The following is a 20012-nucleotide window of genomic DNA, read 5'->3' on the forward strand; positions in this document are numbered from 1 at the left end:
AGTGGCTACAACTTATCTGAAGCCAGGAGCCAGGAGCTTCTGGGTCTCCCACGTGGGTGCAGGGTCCCAAGACGTTGTGTCATCATCTACTGCTTTCCCAAGCCATAAGAAGGGAGCTGAATGGGAATTGGAGCATCTGGGGCATGAATCAGTGCCCATATGGGATGCCAGCACTTAGAGGTGGAGGATTAACCAATTGAGCCTTTGTGCCAGCCTCCCTAACCCCCATTGCATAAATTTCTTCATCATCATTTTCAGTGAATTTTTAGAAGATCCCAGACTGTATTTTCCTATACATTATAAAAGAGCTTAACAGTATGAAATTTGGATAGAAATTGTTCTAAACCTTTTTTTTTTTTTTTTTTTTAAAAAAGATTTATTATTATTGGAAGGCCGGATATACAGAGAGGAGGAGAGTCAGAGAGGAAGATCTTCCATCCGATGTTTCACTCCCCAAGTGAGCCGCAACAGGCCGGTGCGTGCCAATCGGAAGCCGGGAACCAGGAACCTCTTCCAGGTCTCCCACGCGGATGCAGCGTCCCAATGCATTGGGCCGTCCTCGACTGCTTTCCCAGGCCACAAGCAAGGAGCTGGATGGGAAGTGGAGCTGCCGGGACCAGAACCGGCGGCCATATGGGATCCCGGGGCCCCCAAGGCGAGGACTTCAGCCGCTAGGCCACGCCGCCGGGCCCTATGTGTGATTATCTTTACATGAGGTTCCTATAATAGTCAAATTCATAAGGTAGAAAAACATAAAGGCTGGAGGAAAGAGCGAGTACAGCTCAACAGGTACACCATTTTAGTTTGGGACAGAGACAAAGTTCTAGAGAACAGCGATGAAGACAGCAAACAACGTGATTATCACTCTCTAACTTATGCAATTTCAAAATGGTTGAAATGAGAAATCCTATGTTGTCTTTTCCTTCATTAAAAATTTAATGGAATGTTTAAAAAAAGGTTTAGAGGGCCCGGCGGCGTGGCCTAGCGGCTAAAGTCCTCGCCTTGAACGCCCCGGGATCCCATATGGGCGCTGGTTCTAATCCCGGCAGCTCCACTTCCCATCCAGCTCCCTGCTTGTGGCCTGGGAAAGCAGTCGAGGACAGCCCAATGCATTGGGACCCTGCACCTGCGTGGGAGACCCGGAAGAGGTTCCGGGTTCCCGGCATCGGATCGGCGCGCACCGGCCCGTTGCGGCTCACTTGGGGAGTGAATCATCGGACGGAGGATCTTCCTCTCTGTCTCTCCTCCTCTGTGTATGTCTGGCTGTGATAAAATGAATAAATCTTTAAAAAAAAAAAAAGATAATCACACATATGTCCCTTTCTTTGTTTTATTACAACAGGATAGTTTCCCTCAGGATTCACCCGTGTTATAGCATATATCAGAATTTAAATTTCCCTGAAACATTTATTTCAGAAATTGTGTATTTAATGCCAACACTCCAAAGACTATAGTCTTTCCTTCTAAAAGTATATGGTTTCCCCAGTTATAGTTATTGATCGTTTTCTACCTATACCTTAAAAAAAAAAAAAGCTGTAAGTGGGCCTGGCGTGATAGCCTAGTGAGTACAAACCTTGCCTTTCACGTGCCGGGATCCTGCATGGGCACCAGTTCTAACCGTGGCAGCCCTGCTTCCCATCCAGCTCCCTGCTGTGGCCTGGGAAAGCAGTTGAAGATGGCTCAAAGGCTTGGGACCCTGCACCCCTGTGGAAGACCTGGAAGAAGCTTCTGGCTTCGACGCAGCTCCAACCATTGTGGCCACTTGGGGAGTGAATTCAGTAGATGGAAGATCTTCCATGGAAGATCTTCTTGTGTCTCTTCTCTATATATCTGATTTTCAAATAAAAATCTTTTAAAAAATCATAAGAGTGGGAGCTTTTCTTGGTTTTGTTATTGATATAGCTGAATATAATGGTAGCTGAGTTAATATATAGACTGGACATGCAACAGAAAAATAAAAGCTGACATTGTACATACAAGGCACTGATTGGATGCTACGCACAGAAGAAATAGTTTAATCTTTGGGGACACTGTAAGAAGATAGTATCACCCATGCAGGTGGTAAAAGCTGAGGCCGTGCTAAAGCAATAACTTGATCATGGAAGTGCTAGAACCAAGATTTGAAATGTGTAAACTGACCCTAGACCCTTTATTCACAACTTTGTTATCTCACTAGCCATCACCACCTCATGGAAAGAAGAGAGAGTGGGAACTGAAGGAGAGTGAGAATCAGACACTTGAAGGGGGAGTTGAGGCGGACAGGATGCTAAGGACAAGTTTTTTAAACTTACCCCATTCTTAGTATGCTGTTGCTGATGACAGTGGCCTGATGAGTTTTTATACCAAATTGGGTGTATTACAACCTTCTAATTGGGACACTGTAAGAAATAAGGCCATTTATTTTCTACAAATGTACTTAGGTAACCAGTTGTAACAAAAGAGTTCCCTTTTTGTAAAACTAAGGTAAGTGTTGTATCTGACAGCCCTAAATAGCCCTCAAGAAGTCTGGTCTTCTTAAGAATAAAGCTCACCTGAGCACAGAGCAGTGGTCTAAGTGGCTTAAATTCTCGCTTTGCGAGCACCAGCGTCCCTTATGGGCTCCAGCTCATGTCTGCTGTTCCACTTATGCAGTTTCCTGGTTGTGGTTTGGGAGGGCAGATAAAGATAGCTTAAAGCCTTGGGACTCTGCACCCGTGTGGGAAACCATGAAGAAGCTCCTGGCTCCTGGCTTTGGATTGGCTCCGTTCCAGACATTGTGGCCACTTGGGGAGTGATTCAGTGGATGGAAGATCTTTCTTGTCTCCATCTTTTTTTTTTAATTTAATTTTATTATTATTATTATCATCATTTTATGATACAGTTCCATAGGCTCCTGGTATATTTCCCTTATCCCAGCCCCAATCCCCCCCCACCTAGTTTCCCTCTATTATTACTAAAGTATAGTTCTTCATACACAGTCATATGTCCATCATTGCGGGCATGGACAATGGCAGAGAGTCCAGCATCCTATTGTCAAGATACAGTGAACAGTTTCATTGTTAGTCCATCTTTGTCTGGAAGTAGAATGCATACTACATTGTAGCCTCACCTCTGGATATGTTAGTCTCCATTACACAGCTACTATACATCCCGTTAAATGAAAAGCCATAAAACAAAATCAGCATCAAGAAGAAGAAAAAAAACACCATGAAGTTAAATAATATGCTACTAAATGACTAATGTGTAGCTGAGGAAATGAAAATCAAGAACCTTCTTGAAGAAAATGATGCTACTGTATAATCTATGAGTCATTGAAGAATTTAATCAGAAGTGTTTTGAAGAGATGAAACTAACAGAAAGCATCAAAACCCATGCAATATAGTTTCCGCTGATTTTTGTTGGTGAAATGTGTCTCTTCTAGACAATAAATAGATGGGTTTTGTTTTTTAATCCAGCATACTAATCTATGATGTTTGAGCTTAAGCCGTTTACATTCTGAGTTTAATATGTATGGATGGTACTTTGGTCCTGTCATGTTAGGAATGGGTTGTTCATTGATTTAGTCTTCTGTTGTCATCTTACTGGGATGTTCTTCCCATTTGCCCTTTGGTTTTTTTTGGTGTTATTCCTCTTCTCTGTCAAGAGAACATCTTGAAGTATCATTTGTAGGGCAGATTTGGAAGAGGCAAATTCTTTTAACTTTACTGTGGAAGAATTTTATTTCATTTTCAAAGACAAAAGAAAACTTTGCTGGATATGTTATCCTAGGCCGACAATTTTTTTCTTTTAGAATCTGGAATATGTCACTCCATTCTTGACACATTCTTCTTGAGTTTCCTGTGAGAGATCTCCTGTGAGTTTAATTGGCATTCCTTTATATGTCAATTGATTTTTTTCACGTGCACATGTAAGGATCTTTTCCTTATGTTCGATTGAAGAGAGCTTGATGATCATGTGTCTTGGTCAAGATCGCTTTTGATCAGGCCTATTGGGAGTTCTGTGCCCCTCCTGGATGTTGTTTACCAATTCTTTCTCTAGATTAGGGAAATTTTCCTTTATTACTTCATTAAACATATTTGTAAACCCAGTTTCTCTTTCTGCACCTTCTGGGACTCCCATAACTCTTTTTTTTTTTTAAGGTTTATTCATTTTTTTATTACAAAGCCAGATATACAGAGAAGAGGAGAAACAGAGAGAAAGGTCTTCTGTCCGATGATTCACTCCCCAAGTGAGCGCAACGGCCGGTGCTGTGCTGATCTGGAGCTAGGAGCCAGGAACTTCCTCCAGGTTTCCCACATGGGTGCAGGGTCCCAAAGCTTTGGGCCATTCTTGACTGCTTTCCCGGGGCACAAGCAGGGAGCTGGATGGGAAGTGGAGCTGCCGGGATTAGAACCGGCGCCCATATGGGATCCTGGTGCGTTCAAGGCTAGGACTTTAGCCACTAAGCCACGGTACTGGGCCCAACTCCCATAACTCTTACATTAGGCCTCCTAATAGTGTCTTTCAATTCTTGAATACTTTTTTTGGCCTGATCCAGCTCTGCTTCCAGCTTTTTGTTTGCTTGTCCCTAATGACAGGAAATATCTTCCAATTCTGAGATTCTTTCTTCTGCTTGCTTCATTCTATTTTTGAGACTCTCCACTGTACTTTTAATTTGCTCTACTGTGTACTTAATTTCTGATATATCAGCCTTGATTTGCTTTATTGCTGCTATTGCTTGTGTAAAATGTTCCTTAAATTCTTGGAACTCTTGTATGTGCTCCTCATTGTTGATCAGAAGCTTTATAATGAGTTTTCTGAATTTTATGTGCCCCATTTTCTCTATGTCTTTCTCAGTTAACTCTGAGATTGGCAGAAGGTTTTGCTCCTTTGTAGGGGAGTTTTCAGTAATATTCATTGTGCCTTTGTCTCTTCTTTTGCTCTTGGTCATTGTACTTCTGGTTAGCAGAATCTTCTGCTTGGGGCAGGTTTCTAAGCTGTGTCATCCACAGTTCTACAGTTTGATTTTACTTATTGCAGTTGGTACACAGCTCTTTGCTTGCAGCCAACTGTGCCACTCCCTCCAGCAAGTTCCAGGTCTGGATTCTTATGTTAGATTTCCACAAAGAACTCCATAGCCCCAGCTCCTGGCTCACCAATCTCCACCTCCTGTGATACCGTGCTGAGGCTGCACTGTTGTCTGTACAACTTTTCTCCCACTTTCAGTTGGAGCAGGTGCCAGGATTAGGGAGATAGCAGGTGTCCTATATAGCTAAGTTGTTGGTGGCACTGATCTTGCAGGAACCTGTTGGACGTCAGGTCTGGGTGCCACACGGACCTATTTTGACCCATACGAATCCACAGTCGGTATTATTTTCCTATAGGAAAAGTGCAATCCACTGAACTCAGTGAGTTCTCGCTAGCTCAGCACATGCGCAGTTCAAAAAGGTTTTGCCACAGTGTACAAAATGGCACCTGATGTACCACTACTAGAGTTCTTGATTTGCTGGATGTCAGGTCTGAGGGCTACCCAGACCTGTCTTGGGTGGAACCTGTAGAATGCCGTGTTGATGCAGTTCACTGAGTCAGAAATGAGTTCACTCCCAGCTCAACGTATGCTCAGTCCTTTCACTTGCCTTTGCTTCTTTAAGCAATATGGTGCCCAATTCGGCTCCAGGGGGCAGACTGGGTTGTGAAATCTACCCTGTTCTGGCACTGTCCGTCTGGGATCTGCTGCTCTGTCTCTGCTCCTGGTCAAATCAAACGGACCAGCAGGACGGACAGTTCTTTGTCTGGGCTCACCTCCCAAACTCCCAGTGAAAGTCCCTTCGCACCTGGTTGCTGGTGGAGTTCCGGCTGCTGGTGGAGTTCCGTCAGCGGAATGCCGCTGGAGTATCAGTCACTGTATAACACCACACCGTTGTTTTCCCTGCTTTTTGTGTCTGTCAGTCTCCAGGTACCCCTCTGCTGTTGTTCTGTCCTCTCCTATTTCCTGGAATGTGTCCTCTCTGCTTCATCCTGATTAAATGTTTCTCCGTCTGCTTAAACGTGTTCTTACCCTATTCCGCCATCTTGATTCTCCTTTTTTGTCTCCTCCCTGTAAATCTGACTTTCCAATAAAAATAAATAAATCTTACATAGAGCAGGCTTGAAGTATTTTATTTGCCACAATAGCTAAGTGGAAATGCAGGCATGTTATATCAAATGCCCAGTGAATCACCTGTAACTACTGAAGGCAGTAGAATGCCTGCTGTGTTCTTGGGAGAGTTAGATGCAAAGCCTTGGAAGTTGTTCTGGCATGCTTTCAAGAGGTGCTGTGGAGGAAACTGTTTTCAACTGTTAGACTTACTTTTAGAGGAACATCTACCTATCTTTCTATCAGCAAATAGCCTTTTTATTCTCCTAGCCACCGCTTAGACTTGAATTTGCTCAGCAGTATACATTGATATATCTAATGGAAGTTTTATAAAAATATTAACTTCTAAGATTTATTTTTATTGGGCAGTCAGATATACAGAGGGAAGGAAAGACAGAGAGGAAGATCTTCCGTACGCTGGTTCACTCCCCAAGTGGCCACAATGGCCAGAGCTGAGCCAGTCAGGAGCCAGGAGCCTCTTCTGGGTCTCCCACATGGGTGCAGGGTCCTGAAGCCTTGGGCCATCCTTAACTGCATTCCCAGGCCATAAGCTGGATGGGAAGTGGGGCTGGCAGGATTAAAACCAGCGCCCATATGGGATCCCGGGGCGTTCAAGGCGAGGACTTTAGCCACTAGGCTATGCGCCAGGCCCAGAAATATTAACTTCAGATTTAACTTCAATATCCATGTTATCAAAATAGTCTAAAATAGCTTCCATTTAGATGACCAACACTGTGGTGTAGCAGGTAAAGCCACTGCTGACAACTCTGGCATCCCATATGGACGCTGGTTTGTGTCCTGGCTATTCCATTACTAATCCAGCTACCCGCTCATGGCCTGGGACGGCAGTGGAAGGTGGCCTAAGTGCTTGGGCCCCTGTACCTATGTTGGAAATCCAGATGAAGCTCCTGGCTCCTGGCTCCTGAAGACAAAATGAACTTATAGTTTTTAAAAATTTATTTATTCAAATGGAAGAGGGAGAGACAAATCTTCAGTCCACTGGCTCACTCCCAAATGGTTGCAATGGCTAAGGTCAGTTTGAAGTCAGGAACCTCTTTCCGGTCTCCCACATGGGTGGTAGGGTTCCAAGGACTTGGGCCTTTGGCTGTCTTCCACTGCTTTCCCAAGCACATTAGCAGGGAGCTGGATCAGAAATAGGGCAGCCAGGGCACAAAATGAAACCCAGATGGGGTGCAGACACCACAGACAGAGGCTTAATGTTCTACACCGCCATGCCAGCCCCAACAAAATGGATTTAAATCTAAGCATATACAGTGCTTGCGTGGGGAGGCACATAAAAACACCATACTAAACAACAACAACAACAAATAGTAGTTGAATTTTAATGTTAAGACTTGCATAACTAGGAAAGAAGCTAAAGGGATTGAGAATGTGTTGGGAGAAATAAAGATGATGAATACATTTTACATCTATCTTCAACGTGAGAAGAACTGATTGTTCTCTGTTGCTGCTACTAAACACAATGGGAATATCAGTGATCTTTGCTCCTGTTGAACCCTGAGAATCATCACGTAAAACAGGAACAAGCAGCTAGCTAAACTTAAGCTTTTTTTGGAAGGCTGCTCATAAAAAAATGGAGGTGGAGGAAGGCTCTATGAGGTTTAATTTAAACCTTTGGTAAATACCATGCCTGCTTCCACCAAGTTGACCTAATAGAAATGGAAACGATTTTACCAATCCAGACCAAATTTCAGATATTTTACATAGGACACAGACTCAAGAGCATTAATTTCACAGGAAGTTGTGCTGTCTCCTAAGCTGTGACTGCCAGGACCTGGGGGTGGGGGGTCCCACAGTCAGGGGAAGCTGGTGTGGACCTAGCCAATCATGGAGTGGCACTGGCATGGCTCAGTCATAGAGGGAGCGGTGGTGATGGAGTGTGACAATGCAGGCACTGCCATCCTCACAGACAGGTTTGACAATCTGCACTAGGATTTAGTACGAAATGTGGCTAACCTCGGAGCCCCTAGGGGAATCAGCTGGTACTGGAGAGGGTACTCTCCCATTTGGAATTTCTCAAGTCTTTGCTCTTACTTTTGACTTTTTGTACCAAGCTTTCTGTTTCTCTCCCAAGCTGAAATCAATCCAGTAGAATCTGTGGGAAAATGTTTGTAATGATGCAGCTCCCTTCTCTGGGGAGAAGCAAGCCCTGGAATTCCGATTGAAAATGAAGCATGCAGCCAAACAGGTAAGGTAGCCCAGGATGCTAGGGGAGAATGCAAGATTGGCAGGTGGAGAGGGGTTTTTTCCTTTGTTTTTTAAAAGGTCCTTCTGTCATTTGATGGCTGAACCCAGTAGTCCCTTAAGCCATCCAACGTAAGACCAATACAAAGACCCTCATGATCTGTGAATAATAGAAACTACAGATGGAGGGATCCTCTCTTGGGCTTTGCTTACATATCCTTGCTTTCAGGCTTCCATTTCAAATATAACCCACCCTCCTCCTAGTTAGCCCCCATCACTCAGCTGTCACAAAGGTTTTGCTGTTTATGACAACCTGGCCCAGCAGACAGATTGTAGACAAGTAGCTGATGTCTGTATTGCTTTGGAAGTGAGAGAAACAAAGCACCATGATCATAATACTTCCAGAGAAAACAGCAAGAGCTACCTTCTCATCTGCTATTCTAAGGCACCTAACTGAACACAGTGGTTAGATTAGCAAATTCCACTCCTAATGTAGGGATCACTTAGACAGTTTTCTTCTCACCCCCAAATTATTGCATTATCATTATAAAGTGCTTCAGTCACAAATTTAGTCCATAATACAACAAATGATCGTGTACTCCCTTCATTGATAAAGAAAATGTTAAGAATTTTCTTAGGCCCAACAAAATACTTCAGTGGCTAAACCTTTACTTTGCAAGTGTCAGTGTCCCAGCTGCTCTACCTCCCATCCAGCTCCCTGCCTGTGGACTGGGAAAGCAGTAGACGATGTCCCAAAGCCTTAGGACCTAGCACCCACATGGGAGATGGCGAAGAAGCTACTGGCTCCAGGCTAAGGATGAGTGATGAAAAATCATACACATATGGCATTGCAGGCTTACCTTCTTCCTGTGGCACTGACATCCCATAGGTAGGCCAGTTCCAGTTCCAGATGCTTCACTTCCAATTCAGTTCTGCTGATGGCCTGGGAGAGGAGTGCAGAGGAGCTGTTGCACCCGAAAGGGAGACCTAAAAGAAGCTCCTGGCTCCCAACTTCACACCAGCCCAGCTTTGGAGGCTATTTGGAAAGTGAATCAGTGGATGGAAAATATCTATCACTCTCTTCTCTGTAACTCTTGCAAGTAGACCAAATCTTAAGAAAAAAAGTATGCATTGGTGGTGCTGTGGTCTGGATGTGGGCTGAGTGGAAGCTTGCTCTCTGTTGTGTTGTTGGAGGTGGTGTGACCTTTAAAAGATGAACCCGGGCCCAGTGCCTGGCCTAGTGGCTAAAGTCCTCGCCTTAAACGCGCCAGGATCCCATATGGGCGCCGGTTCTAATCCCGGCAGGTCCACTTCCCATCCAGCTCCCTGCTTGTGGTCTGGGAAAGCAGTTGAGGATGGCCCAATGCTTTGGGACCCTGCACCCGCGTGGGAGACCCGGAGGAGGTTCCTGGCTCCTGGCTCCAGATCAGCACAGCACCGGCCATGGTGCTCACTTGGGGAGTGAATCATCGGACGGAAGATCTTCCTCTCTGTCTCTTCTTCTCTCTATATATCTGACTTTGTAATAAAAAATAAATAAATCTTTAAAAAAAATAAAATAAAAGATGAACCCTAGTGGGAGGTTCCATTACTAGCTCCTCCCCATACTCTGACTTCCTGACTTGTTGTCATCTTTCTCTACTGTCTGTATTCCTGCCTCCATGTTGCCACCTACCAAAAAGTGATGCTACTACAGGAGCTTTGCCAGGGCTAGGATTATGCTATGTGGACATCGAGTTAAGTATACTTCTTACAAGTGGTCAAGACTCTGGTGTTTTGTTATTATGGAAAACAGACTTGCATATATGGCAATATTTATGTAAGATCTTCCTGCTACAATTACTGCTATCTTTTTTTTTCAGTGTGACCCAGGCAAGCATGTTGACTGGAACATTCTCTTCTTCTTTTAGGGATATGTTACTGTTCAGTCTCCATGATTTCCTAGCTTCCTGGCCACGTGGAACTGCCACAAAACTTTGGAGGTATGCTCTCTGCAAGTTTCTGCTCTGTTTTCAAGAGGGCAGTCATGGGGCTCAGCCTGCCACCCAGCACATAGTAGATGCTCAATAAATAGTAGACTTGCCTTGTATCCTCCTCTCCCCCACACACTTTTTTTAGACTTATTTTTTGTTTGAAAAGCAGAGTTACACATGAAGAAGGAGAGACAGAGAAAGATCTGGGTATGGTCTGAGTGTTTACTCCCCAGATAGTTGCAATGGCCAGAACTGAGCCAATCTGAAGCCAGGAGCTTCTTCTGGGTCTCCCACGTGGGCAGAGGAGCTCAAGGACTGAGCCATCCTCCACTGCTCTCCCAGACCATAAGCAAGGAGCTGGATGAGAAGTGGAGCAGCCTGGACACGAACCAGTGCCCACATGGGCTGTCAGAGCCCCAGGCTGAGGATTAGCCTGTATGCCACTATGCCACCTCCTCCTTTCTAATATCAGAAAAGAGGACAAAGTTATATTTTACACGTTCAAAAAAAAAAAAAAGAGAAGTTAACAGTTCAGTACTCAATACACACCAGACACTGAGCTGGATGCCAAGCCTACATTACTCTGTGGTTTTCCAAACACCTGATATAGTAGGTATTGATATTCCAGTGTTACAGGTGAAGAAACAGGGGTCCCGACTGATCTGACATCAATACGTGCATGTAACATGCCCTCCCCTTACAATATCCTTCTCATTCTCTTGCTTGACAAAGTCACACTCAGCCTTTACAAACCAAAGCAACAGCATGGGGAGGAAGCTCTCTCTGTCTCTAGTGTGTTGCTGTTTTCTGAGAAAGGGATCGGCAGCTTTTGTCCTGGACTGTCTTCTCGATCGTGCTTGGGTTGGCAAAGGAGCCAGAAATACAGAGAAGGTGTCTCCCAGCAGGGAATGAGGCAGGTTTGTCTTCTGAATAGGGTGAAGAAGGAAAATGGTTCCTTCCAGGCGAGGTTCACTGTCACCTCTCGTAGAGAACGGGGATTTCTTTAAATTAGGGTTCCTCTACTGAGATACAGAGACATCTGATTGTTCTTCATCCTTAAAACTGCAAGGAGGGGAAAAAAAGTGTGAAGGTGATACACTCGTGGTGCCTGCTGTGCTGTGACTATAACATCCCCCTCTGCGACTCAGGCAGCTCCCTGTTCTTTGACAGACTTTTTGCAGTTTCTGACGGACGCCTTTGGGAATTCCCTGGGGATCCCCACCAGCTGATGGTGGTGTGCCTGAGACACGAAGGGCAGCAAATCCGACCTGCTGAGTCATGGAAGCATGTGCAAACATTTTTGTTGCTTCATATCTGATCACACCCTCCTAAGGGATGGACACAGTCCCTTGTACTTCTTGTTTAACATTTTCCTGGAAATTACTTTGCATTTCCTTAAGACAAAAATGCACTTGGTATCTATTAAGTATAGGACATTATGGACAAAATTTTTAGATAAGTATTCCCCTGGTGTGCCAGCTCTTTGAAGATGCACACACTCCCATAAACTTAAAAAAAAAGAGAGAGAACTCTGCATTTTTCTTTCGTGTGTATGTGCGTTGTGTGACATTAGAGGGCTAGATGCTAGATATCTGGGGTTAATGTGACCCCCTTGAGAGTCATGTATTCTTCATTTTTTTAAGTCTGCTTTTTTTTCCTAAAGATTTATTTATTTTTATTGGAAAGGCAGATATACAGAGAGGAAAGAAGAGACAGAGAGGAAGATCTTCCGTCTGATGGTTCACTACTCAAGCAGCCACAACGGCTGGAGCTGAGCTAATCCGAAGCCAGGAGCCAGGAACTCTTCTGGGTCTCCCACATGGGTGCAGAGTCCCAAGGATTTGTGCAGTCTTCTACTGCTTTCCCAGGCCACAAACAGGGAGCTGGATGGGAAGTAGGGCCTCCGGGATTAGAACCGGCACCCATTTGGGATCCCAGAGTGTGCAAGGTGAGGACTTTTAACCACTACGCTACTGTGCCAGGCCCATAAGCTTACTTTTTTAAAGTCTTTTTAAAAAAAGATTTATTTTTATCACAAAGTCAGATATACAGAGAAGAGGAGAGACAGAGAGGAAGATCTTTCATCTGATGATTCACTCCCTAAGTGACCACAGCTGCCAGAGCTGCGCCCATCCAAAGCCAGGAGCCAGGGACTTTCTTCCAGATCTCCCAAGTGGGTGCAGGATCCCAAGGCTTTGAGCCGTCCTCGACTGCTTTTCCAGGCCACAGTTAGGGAGCTGGATGGGAAGTGGACCTGCTGGGATTAGAACTGGCACCCATATGGGATCCCAGCACGTTCCAGGTGAGGGAGGACGTTAGCCGCTAGGCCACCGTGCCAGGCTGGCTGGCTTTCTTTCTTTCTTTCTTTCTTTCTTTCTTTCTTTCTTTCTTGCTTCTTTCTCTCTTTCTCTCTTTCTTTCTTTCTCTCTTTCAGTGATTGTTAAGCTTTAGGGCCCATACTGAGTTACAAAGTCAATTTAAAATGTAAAATGTTACCAAAGAAGTGCAATTGAATGCAACCAAACAGAATGTAAAATATAGTGATGCTTACACGAGCGTGACTACTTTGTGTCCTAGTATACACGGGCGTACTGGGTCCCAATGTCAAATGCCATGTTTTCATATGAGTTGGAGGTTTAAGGGTTTCAGAGTCACTGATGCAGATGGAGCCCACCCAGTCCTCTCCCCAGTTAATCCCTCCCCCACAAGTTTACAGGGTTAGTGTACGTACAGGGCCAGAAAAGAGGAAGCAGACTGAGGCATCTTTCATCACTTTGACAATGAACGACAGCCGAATTATAGAAACCATTGGCTACTGATACCTTGTTTCAGAGTTGATGTCTTTGGTAAATTATATAGGAAGTGGGAAGTATCGTCTGGGTTTTTCCGTGTAGTGAAGTGATAGCACTGAGAGGGTGTAGGCTCACACACGTCTGGTCTACCTGTACGCCATGTGAGAACTGAAGAGAAAATATATTGTTTTGATTTCTTAAGATATTGAGTAAGACTTCGCTAAATATCTTGAGCTATTAGAATTTTAGAAATGTAGATTATGTATCTTCTTAGGTTTCATTTTTCCACTAGATGGCAGAAAAGGTACTTACAATGGAAATGACATCGTCATGTATTTAATCAATTCTGCAGCCTTTTAAAATATATTTAATTTCAGTTTGAACAGTAGAATAAGACAACTGATTATTCTATAACAAGTTTAATCATATTAAGCTTAAGATTAAAAAGAAAACTTTAGTTTGTATTTGTTTAAGTACACGTTCATCCACACATTTCAGTTTAGGCATAAAGGGTAGAATTCCCTTAGCTTTAGAATACTGCATGTTCTTTTTAAATCTACGTCATTAAATACAAGGTAGTACTTAAACACACTTCTAAATGAATGCGGAAACGTTTTTGTTACTTTGTATATAATCAGGTGTTTAAGACACAGTTAATTATGATATATTGAAGGTATTGATAATATATAAGTAAAAATGAGGCTGATACAACCATGATTATGTGCTTTTTCTTTAAAAAATTGTGGAGTCGATGATTTTTCTAAAAATTTAGCATGCTTTAGATATTCACCGAATGTTGATTTATTTGTTTTTATTACAAAAGCAAATCTGCTGAGAGAAGGAGAGACAGAGAGAAAGATCTTCCATCTGCTGATTTACTCCTCAAATGGCTGGAGCTGAGCCAATCTGAAACCAGGTGCCAGGAGCCTCCTCAAGTTCTCCCACACGGGTGCAGGGTCCCAAGGCTTTGGGCTGTCCTTGACTGCTTTCCCAGGCCACAAGCAGGAAGCTGGATGGGAAGCGGGGTCACTGGGATTAGAACTAGCACTCATATGGGATCCTGGCACACTTGCAAGCTAAGGAATTAGCTATTAAGCCATCATGCCAAGTCTGAGTAGATAAATTTAACACAAAAAGTGGCATATATATTTTTTTCTGACTGTACTAATAATTATAATGTGACTTTTTTGTACCCATGCTATTTTGCCATTTATCAAGAGTAATTGCTCAGGAACATCTGTAATTAGAACACTCTGCTAATCACTTGAGTTGCATAACCAACCATACCCTCACTCTGACTTATTTACAACCAGAAAGAAATTATTTTATGGACATACAAAGACCAAAATAGTTCATAAGTGAGTAATACACTGATAAAATTTTGCTATATATTATCAAATTATAAAATAAAGCCCTGTTCAAAGAAAACCAAGTATTTTGTCCCTATTTCAGCCAAGGGCTTTGCTGATTATCTTAGAATTGCCTTTTAAAAAGTTAAAGACTGTGCAAAAAAAAAAAAGGAAAAGTGATGGGAAACAAGAGATGATGAAATAGAGTAAAATCCAATCACTCACGCAGGCCACAAACCTTCGCTGAGTGTTTCTTCTAGGTCAGGTAGGGAGAGTACAGAGCCAGGGCTTCTTCCCTCAAAGGAGAGAGTGAGAGCGAGAGTGAGAGCCAGAGAGAGAGGGAGGAGAGAGAGAGAAACGGGAGCCTCAGGTGGGCAAAGGGGAAGATGTGAGAGAGCAAATTAAACGACATGATTTTCATCATGGTTTTGTTGCTATTCTTTCCTCTCCTCCCTGACCTTGGCTGGCCACAGCCTCTAAACAAAATAAAAACAGAGCTGGAGCATACTGGTAATGTGCTCAGTTCTCAGGGACTCAGGGAGGGTCTCCTTGGGGCACAGGGACAGAGGTAGACATCTCATCTTATAATAACCTCTGGCTGGTTTGCGATTTCTGCAAACAAAGTTTTTCCCAGGCCCAGCTCTAGCCTGGAAAACTCATGGATGTGGTAAGGATGCCTGGATGCCTGATCTTGTTTTGACTCAAGCTGAGTCCATAACTTTGCAGGAAGAAGCCATTCATACAGGTAGTAAATTAGTTTCCAGGACAGCAGAATTTTTGAGCAAATTCTCTTCCCTTGATATATTGACCAGAAGACTAATTTTAATGCCTATTTCTGGGCAAATACACCTGTGGGTTATAAATAATCCAAATATATTTTGAAATGAGACGGGAATCTGATCAAGGAGCTTTTGATCATTGGATCTGCTGGAGCAGTTCGTTGCAGAGCCATGTTCTACCAAGTCCCACTTGGGTGCCTGGAGTTCTGCTGCTGGCCCTGTATGTGGCCTGATCAATCACTTTGCCTCTCTGTGCCAAAGTTTCTTGACTACCCATGACTGAAGGATCAAAGTTCCTGCTTCAACACTCTGAATGAGAAGAACACACACCTCACAGTTCAGCATTTGACTGAAACAGATGGAAAACAACATTGCTTCAAGTTTCAGTGTGTGTCAGTCCCTCACCCCAACTTTATAGGTTTCCAGTTTCCTTTTTTAAATGTTTGTTAAGAGCTCATTGAAAATCAGAGAGGCAGAGGGAAAGCAGCAAAAGCAGAGAGAAAGAGAGATCATGTCTACTGGTTCATTCCAAAATGCCCACAATAGCCAGGGCTGGACCCACCTGCAGCAGCGAGCTGGGACCTGTGTCAGGGTCTCCCACATGGGTGGCAAGGACCTGCTGCCTTCCAGCGTGTGCATTAGCAGAAAGCTGGAATGAGGAGCCAGGACACAGTCCCAGCACTCTCTTCTGAACTATTGGTCCCAAGTGGCATCTTCACCAACCATTCAAACCTCTTTTACTTTCCAATTAAACAAAACAAACAAAAATGGAAGCAGAGCTTTCTTAGTGAACTCTGTCTCCTGCATTTCCCAATGGCATCACTAAGGTGTCTGTAGAAACCAACAACCTGAGCCCTGCCCTGGGGTGGTATGAATGACTCTCTTGCCCTCACTCAGTGTTGAGCAGATTCTGCCCCAACACAGAGTGATTTTGTCTTCCTGCAGAACCTTGGAAGGATGGGCAGGGAGGTTCCTCGGGGCACACCCAATGCCACGGACCCACACTCAACACAACCTGAGTGGCCTCTGCACACTGACACCTGTGACACACCATGACAATGTGCCAGGTCCGGGTAGGTCTGTGGAGGGGCTGCATTTCCTTCAGAGATGCAGAAGTTATTATTGCCTGGAGAGTAATGTTGAGGATGAAATAGCTGATTCAAGTGCCTGCTGTCTATTTCTAAATAGTGCTATAATCATGTGGAAAACTATGCAGTACTTTGAAATTCAGGGTTTTGGTGGGGTTTGTTTTGTTTCATTTTGCCCTCTCTCATTCATCAGTTGAGATCACTCCTTTAGTCCCATTTAGTTAATCAAGTGCATACAGATTGCTGCACTCTAAGGCCCTCCTTAGTTTTAGTTTTAGTTTGGGGAAATATTACGGTTCATGTTCTGGCTCCTTAGTCATCTCCTGTGACCTTTTAACCTCCCAGATTCTTTTTTTAAAAAGCTGTATTTATTTTTATTGGAAGGCAGATTTACAAAGAGGAAAGACAGAAAGATACTCCATTCTCTGGTTCACTCTCCCGAGTGGCTGCAATGGATGGAGCTGAGCTGATCTGAAGTCTGGAACAAGGAGCCTCTTCCAGGTCACCCAAATAGGTGTGCAAGGTCTCAATGCTTTGGACCATCTTCCACTGCTTTCCAAGGCCATAAGCAGGGAGCTGGATAGGAACAGGAATAGCTGGGACATAAACTGGCACCCATGGGGGATCCTAGCCTTGGGGGTAGAATTAGCCATTGGAGCCATAGCAATGGGGCCCCCTCTCATACTTTTCTGAGAAATATGCATAGTTCAGAGACAGCAACATCAATTCACCTGTGTAGTGTAGTTCACTTCTTCAGTAAGTCCTTCTGAGTCCATTATTTTTCCACATACAACAAAGCAGGAGTAGGAGAGGCTAGCAAGTGGTTGGACATGCAGGTGTAGAATTCTACTGAAAAGCAAGCCAAGAGATGCAGGGTTAGGATCTGTCCTAACAGAACAAGAGGCAGGAACCATAAAGTCACAGGAGCATTTATCCTGAGTGGATGCCCATGCCTGAGGACCACAGCAGGGGAGAGGTTTGCTGTAAATACATACTTCTGAACCCTCCTCACTCTTATTTTATCAGCATTTACGGTGAGAATTAAGGCTCCCGACTTTGTGCAGGCTGTCAGCATTTCTCTTATTTTTACTAAAGTTTGAAACTGTCTGCTTCAGGGCACGGTGAAGGTGTGAGAAAGGAGCAGATGAAGCAGGAAGGGGAATTATGAGGAGTGGGCATCAGATTGTTAAATGAACCAAGGGAGAAACGAGAGGAGGCTTTTGATTTGGTTAGGAGGTGTTAGATGCCTTCTTTCCATGATTTGTTCACTCTGCTGTGACTAAAATAACACAAACCAGGTGGTTTATCAGCAACAGAAAGGTATTTCTCCCCATCTAGGAGATAGAGTACCCTACCCAGGTCCTGCAGATTCAGGTGTCTGGAGGGTCTCCCTTCTTACCCTGTCCCCAGGCCATGGAAAGAGTTGGACAGCCTTCTCCTGGCCTCTTGTATAGGGAGATATATATATATATATATATATATATATATATAGTATCTATTTTCTACTACACAGTTTTGTAGGTATAGGGACTCCTCCACCCCTCTCCTCGCCCTGTTCTCCCCTCCCACCATTTTCCCCCACGTTGCAGAAGTATAGTCCTTTAATAATAGCTACAAGTTCAACATTCTGCTATTTAAATATATCATGGCATTGTAGATATAGGCAAAGGTGGAAAATCTTACAACAGTTCGTCTATAAGAATATATGTATATACTTGATTACCTATAGCTATTTATTTTGTACTTTGCATAAAGGTTGTCTTACATTAGAGAAAACATAAGATACTTGTCATTTGGGACTAATTTATCACAGCAAGTCTCAAGTTGGAACTAATTTGTTAAAATGGTAGGATTTCATTCTTTTAAAGGTTGGGTAGTATTCCATAGAGTGGATGCACCACAGTCTCTTTATCCATTCATCTGTTGATGAGTACCTGCATTGCTTCCATGTCTTAGTAATTGTAAATTGTGCTGTTATAAATATAAGAGTTGGGGCACGGCACGGTAGCCTAGTGACCAAAGTCCTCAACTTGCATGCACCGGGATCCCATATGGGTGCTGGTTCAAATACTGGTTGCTCCACTTTCTTTCCAGCTCCCTGCTTGTAGACTGGGAAAGCCATGAAGGAAGAACAGCTCGAAGCTTTGGGACCCATCACCCAAGTGGAGACCCAGAGAAGCTCCTGGCTCTTGGCTTCAGATGGGCTCAGCTCTGGCAGTTGTGACCACTTGTGGTGTGAACTAGTAGATAGAAGATCTTTCTCTGGGTCTCTCTTTCTCTATATAAATCTGCCTTTCCAATAAATAAATAAATAATTCTTAAATGAATAAGTAAATAAAGGGTTGAGGTCACTTTCTTGTATGCAGATTTCATTTCATTTGGATATATACCCAGGAGTGGGATTTAGCTTCCTTTTTTTGTTCTCCACTAGTTGCCTTGGTATGCTCATCGCCTCTCCATTCTCCACAGAAATCTACAGCTACAGGTTAGATCGATGCTTCTAGGTTCAATAACTTACAGGTGAAGAAAAAATAAGTTGTGAGCTGACCCACTATCGGGGGACTTTTGCTCCTCACACTTCCTGCTTCTCATGCTTAGTGCCTCTGGGTCTCTAACTGAGGAGGATGCTTTGGCCAATGTTGTCCTATCCATCAGAGTAGGCTGCAGGAAGGCACCAAACAAGCGTGACCAGCACTGCGCTAAAAACACCACCTGGAAACCTTGAACCCCATGTCAGAATGTCTGAGTTTAAGCATCAGTTGCACTGTCTATTTTAACTTCTTACTAACATCTACCCTGGAAAGCAACAGATGATGGCTCAACCAGTTCCATCCTGCCCACCTACGTGGGAGACCGGGATGCCGTTTCTAACCTTATTCCCAGTCCTTGCTGCTGTGGGCACATATATCAGCAGGTGGGAGTTCTCTGTCTCTCTCTGCCTTTTAAATAAATAACCTAAATAAATAAAGCCATGATAGACATTTTGAAGTCTCATTCAGAAATTAAATAGAGGCTTCATTGAAATTTCTTAATTTTGTAACTTTCTATCTTTTGTATTTTCTATCTATCTTGAAACAAAGATCTCATTGGGCTAAAATAAAGATGTTCACAGAACTCCATCGCCTGTAGAAGCTCTGGGAGAAAGTTTCCCTGTCTTTCTCAGCTCAACAGGCCACCTGCCTAATAGCTGCTTTCATCTTCAAAAGTCAACACTCTGATTTCTCCTGTTTTCACACCACTTTTCCTCTGGCTCCTCTCATAATAAATTATGAGTGCAGGAAGATCTTCTCATCTTGTGATTCCTCACTTGATTGCCATGAAATGCCTTTTTCCATGTTTGAATAGTGATAGTTAATTTCGCATGTCAGCTTTACTGGGTCATGGGGCTCCAGATGAAAGAATATTTCTGAGTAGGTCTGTGGAGGTGCTACCAGGTGAGACTAATATTTGAATTGGTTGACTCAGTAAAGTCAATTACACTTCCCCATGGTGGGTGATATCATCCAATTCTTGAGGGCCTGCAGAGAACAAAAAGGGAAAGAGAGGAGGATTTGTCCCTAGTTTTCTGCCAAGTTCTGGAGCTGCCATATTGCATCTCATCTTCTGTCTTCTAACTGGGATTTACACCATCAGTTAGTTCTCTTGGTTCTCAGACTGAACTCCGCTGCTGACTTGGCTGGATCTGCGGCATGCAGACAGGTGCAGGTGGGCTTTGTCAGCCTTCTTCTTGAT

The sequence above is a fragment of the Ochotona princeps genome, chromosome 12 (assembly GCF_030435755.1).
Source record: "Ochotona princeps isolate mOchPri1 chromosome 12, mOchPri1.hap1, whole genome shotgun sequence".
Classification (NCBI taxonomy): domain Eukaryota; kingdom Metazoa; phylum Chordata; class Mammalia; order Lagomorpha; family Ochotonidae; genus Ochotona; species Ochotona princeps.